The sequence below is a fragment of the Octopus bimaculoides genome, chromosome 6 (genome assembly GCF_001194135.2).
Source record: "Octopus bimaculoides isolate UCB-OBI-ISO-001 chromosome 6, ASM119413v2, whole genome shotgun sequence".
Taxonomy (NCBI): Eukaryota; Metazoa; Mollusca; class Cephalopoda; order Octopoda; family Octopodidae; genus Octopus; species Octopus bimaculoides.
This window is the reverse complement of record NC_068986.1, coordinates 92,540,321-92,545,303: the sequence shown is the minus strand read 5'-3', so window position 1 is coordinate 92,545,303 and position 4,983 is coordinate 92,540,321. Positions and strand designations below refer to the sequence as shown.

Below are 4,983 nucleotides of genomic sequence, written 5' to 3'. Positions count from 1 at the left end.
AGAGAGAGAGAGAGAGAGAGAGAGAGAGAGAGAGAGAGAGAGAGAGAGAAAGAGAAAAAGAGAGAAAGAGTAAAAGAGAGACAGAGATAGAGAGTGAGTGAGAGAAAGAGTGACAGAGAGTGTGTGAGAGACAGAGTGTGCGTCAGAGAGTGTGCGTGTGAGAGAAAGAGAGTGTTTGTGTGTGCGCGAGAGAGAGAGAGAGAGTAAATGCATAAGACATGACTTTATGTTCTAATGTCCTTACACGTTTGCCATCTTTATATTTCATTGTACATGTAAGTATGTAAATATGTATGCATGTACACACACACACACGCACACAAACACACGCACAAACACACACACTTTTCTCTTTTTTTGTTCACTCAATATTATCAACTATTATCCTCCACTAAGACCATTGTAGAACAATTAGCAAAGAGATAAAAAACAAAAAAAAACTGTGAGCACCTATAGATTCTCAGCATATCAAATTTCCATTTGATTTTTGTGTTGAGTTCACATTTAACGCATTCGTGTAACTTCAGAATGGAGCAAAAAGCAAAAAACAAAATTATATCAATTAAAGGGAGGCAACTTCATATAACCTCTCAAGGGAGGTAAATCAGATTTGATCACTTCTTGCAATTCATTTAACTTGCATCATATATACAGCATATTTTCAAAGTGTGCATGTGCGCGCGCGCGCGTACACGGGCGCGCGTTTGTACCTTTGTATATATGATCATGATTTAAATTTGAAGGCCAAGTAAAACGAGAAGCATACTTTGTCTCAATAACTTACAGGTAACTTATAGGCGTAGGAGTGGCTGTGTGGTAAGTAGCTTGCTTACCAACGACATGGTTCCGGGTTCAGTCCCACCGCGTGGCACCTTGGGCAAGTGTCTTCTACTATAGCCTCGGGCCAACTAAAGCCTTGTGAGTGGATTTGGTAGACGGAAACTGAAAGAAGCCTGTCGTATATATGTATGTGTGTATATGTTTGTGTGTCTGTGTTTGTACAACCAACATCGCTTGATGACCGATGCTGGTGTGTTTACGTCCCCGTAAATTAACGGTTCGGCAAAAGAGACCGATAGATTAAGTACTAGGCTTACAAAGAATAAGTCATGGAGTCGATTGGCTCGACTAAAAGGCGGTGCTCCAGCATGGCCACAATCAAATGACTGAAACAAGTAAAAGAGTATCGTAGTACCGCTTGTGCTAGTATCAATGTTGACATTGTTATCAAATTTCACCCATGATTCATGAGTCGTGTTTCACATGGTGTAAGATACATTTTATAATCCTGTTTGAATGGTGCTAGTTTGATAAGTAAAATTTGTTTCTCTTATTTATAACAGAAGGGACAAACCAGCTAGTAATTTAAGTTGGGAAACCGGCATAATTATAGACTTATAAAGGAAAACGTTCAAAAAGGAATTTTGAACACTCCTTTACACCTGCCCGCCTGATACTGACAGCGCCATATATGTACGTACGTTTGTAATTAATATGTATGCTTTTAAATTAGACTAGATTAAAAGTGGCATTTAACATTCACTGAAAAATTCAAAAACTACCCGATACCACAGCTGGGTCATATCAATTATAATTGATGATCAGAATACTTAAAATACTCTGGTTTATAATAGCAACGCGTTTATATCAGCAACTCGTTTTGCGACCACATGGTCTCAGGTTCAGTCCCACCCCGCAGCATCTTGAGAAAGTGTCTTCTACTATAGCCCTGGTTTGGCTAATGCCTTAAGAGTAGACACCCATCATATAAGTCTGTGTCTCTTTGTGCTTATGATTGTCCCCCACTACCGCTTGATAACTGGTGTTGGTTTGTTTATATCTCTATTTATTAGCGGTTCTGTAAAAGAGATCTATAGAATGATTACCAGGCCTAGAAAACAAGCCCTGATGTCGATGTGTTTGATTAAAATTCTTCAAGGCGGTGCCCCAGCATGATCGTAGTCCAATGACTGAAACATGGTAAAAGAGAAAAGGCAAAATTAATTAATTAATTAAAAAAAAAACAAATACTAAAAGCTATTTTGAAAATATAATCACAAAAAAAACGTAAAAATGTAACACAAATTTATATTGGAAGATGGAAGAAACATTTTCAAACGATAAATTGTGACCAATGTCTCTTATACAATTCAATATCTTGTGAGTTTAATATATGTTGACGATGAATTGAATTCCCACTTCACCATTTTTTACATTTACTTTTGTGATGAAGAATTTCTTTACCTGCGATATACTGTTTGTTTATTGTTTCGTTTCTTGATTCTTTCATTTTCAATGTTTCTCACAATTTCTAAATTGTAGGGTTAAATATTTTTCCTTTTGAATTTCTGTTTCATTCTTAACAAAATGCAGTGCCTCAATGAATAAAAAGTTTTAAATAATGTTTAGCGATGTACATACTCGGTGGATAAAGAAAAAGACGAGAAATTTATTGATAATGTATCGCAAGGCAATATGAATATTTTGTGATGAAATTACAGGCGATGCATTTGCTGTGATATAACTTCCTGATGATAGTTAAATCCGAGAGCTTTATCAAAAGTAATACAAATTAGATAAAGATTGTACAAATTGCGCGTTTGTGGAGTAGCTCTCATTCTATAGTAACTTCCTGTTCTTTTACAGTCTGGTGTAAATGATATTACACAAATAAATAATTGGTTGTGGTTATCTAAAAATAACCTATCGCAGAAATATGTTAACACAAAACGCATTGCGTACTACTCGAACATAGTTACGATACTCAGTATTCACGGTTCAACTATCGACTGCTAAACCAACACACGTCGAACAGACACTGTTAACTACCCTCCTGACAGTTCACTCAGTTCTTATTTATTGTAATAGGTTAGTCCACCTTCAGTCATGTGGGGGGTGTTCAGGATACTCCCATAACAATTAGTATATTCCAAAGTTCGACTTCGTCCCCCGCATACTTTTTCTTAAACAACGTCAATATACATGCGGTCACATCCAGCACTGCCCACTCCTATATACATGACACTTGTCCTCATTACTTCCTAACATTCTGGACTTAAGCGTTGACCATGTGTAATTTTGACACCTCGAACTAATTCAATGAATAAAGATCTCAAGTGATAATTGTTTCAAAATTTTGGTACAAATCCAGAATTTTTATGGCAATGCCAAATCGATTTCATTGACCTTGGTACTCAACTGACATTTATTTTATTGACCCGAAGAGTGAAAGCAAAGTCGACCCTCGGCGGAATTGAACTCAGAACGTAAAGCCGGAAAAAAATTCCGTTAAGCATTTTGTCCAGTGTTCTAACGATTCACCACCCTGATCTCAAAGACTAATGAACTCATGTGAATCGTGTCTCCTTCAACTTTGTACATATTGCAATATCAATACATTGTACATATCGCAAAAATAATATTGACTTCGATTCCTACTCAATATGAACAGCACAGGACTAGAAATCACGAGGTTGCTAATAGTGCTGGACCTCACTGCCACTGATGACCTCTCCTGGCAAAGGAAAGATCATCAACAATAGACTACGTCACAAAGACTGGCCCTTCCCCTCGGTAAATTAACGGTGGGGAGAGCGAGGGGTGCTTCGAACTGGCGACGCTTTTATGTGACTGGTTTTTGGGGTCTGCTGTATAAGTCTGTATAATACCTCGAGATCTGGGTGGCGACAGATGCAAGGGCTGCCTCAGGTGACACCTTCTGGCTACTTTACTGAGGAAAAGTGTTAGCTGATATCACTGAGCCCAGTAATTGACTGGAACGTTATTTTATCGACCTATAAGGAGTAAATACGCAATGTCGAGCTTGGCGGAATGTGAACTCTAATAATGGTTCCTGGTTTAAGCAGTAGTTTGAGGGATGAAGATTAGTCGATAACTTCGACTCTGGTAACTTGACAGGTATTTTATTTTGTCGACCTCAGGTGGATGAAAGACTAAGTTAATCCTGGCGGTATTAAATTCAGAACGTAAGGAATTGGAATAAATACCACAAGACAGTTTATCCGCGGTTCTAACGATTCTGTTAATCTACCACCTTAATAATGGTTTCAAATTTTGTCGAGCTGGCAGAATCGTTAGCACGCCGGGCGAAATACTTAGCGGTATTTCGTCTGTCTTTACGTTCTGAGTTCAAATTCCGCTGAGGTCTTCTTTGCGTTTCATCCTTTCGGGGTCGATAAATTAAGTACCAGTTGCGTACTGAAGTCGATCTAATCGCCTGGCTCCCTACTCCAAAATTTCGGGCCTTGTGCCTGGAGTAGAAAAGAAAAAAAAAGTATATTCGTGCTGGGTTTGCTGAAGTGTGAAAATGTGTGTGTGAGAGAGAGAGAAAGAAAACGAAAGACAAAGGCAAAATAAGAAAAGCATATAAACAGAGAAAATAAGAGGGAGACAATCGGAGAGAGAAAGAAATGTAGAAATGCTGAATGTTATTGATTGACAATGGACTGTTTGTTTGGCGTGACGATATCAACAAATACTCGAAAGCAAGACAAATCTGTAGTCTGGTTGTCAAGGTAACAACCAGTTTTCGGCAAATATACTGTCGTAAAGCTACAACACGTTTGTCAACAATATACATTTCAGTTTATAGATACACAGATATATATATATACAAATATGTATCTGTTTACATATAAGCATAACTAAAAATGCTCCCGTATGTTCTTTTGATTGAGGAGTAATGCACTGAAGTAACAGGAGTAAAAGAAACAAATCGTCAGCAGAAAGAAGGAAGAGAAATTGAGAACCGGAGATAACAAAACCAAATTTCAGTATGCTTAGTTTGCTATATTCACATTTATTATATTCATTCTCATTGGTATGATGTGAGCTGGAGTAACTGAAGTTGTATTATGCATCTGCGCTCGCGCGCGCATGTTACTGTGTTTCTATGTGAGTACGTGTGTATATGTACACCCCCCCCCACACACACATATATATATATATATATATATATATATA

General features: G+C 37.7%; 1 protein-coding gene and 1 long non-coding RNA gene across 2 annotated transcripts in view; one reads left to right on the top strand and one right to left on the bottom strand.

Annotated features, from left to right (window-relative positions):
* Nucleotides 1-1,658: 1,658 nt before the first annotated feature.
* Nucleotides 1,659-2,828, bottom strand: LOC128248051 (uncharacterized). Its single transcript, XR_008264322.1, has 2 exons — nucleotides 2,245-2,828; nucleotides 1,659-1,970 (listed from the first exon to the last, which is right to left on the bottom strand). It is a non-coding gene; the product is annotated as an uncharacterized LOC128248051 (long non-coding RNA).
* Nucleotides 2,829-4,484: 1,656 nt separating this feature from the next.
* LOC106873308 (dynein regulatory complex subunit 2) overlaps nucleotides 4,485-4,983 on the top strand; it is a 29,831-nt gene continuing 29,332 nt past the window's right edge. Inside the window, exon 1 of the mRNA XM_014920620.2 lies at nucleotides 4,485-4,793. The gene's annotated coding sequence lies outside the window, so the exon portion shown is untranslated. The remainder of the gene's footprint in view (nucleotides 4,794-4,983) is intronic.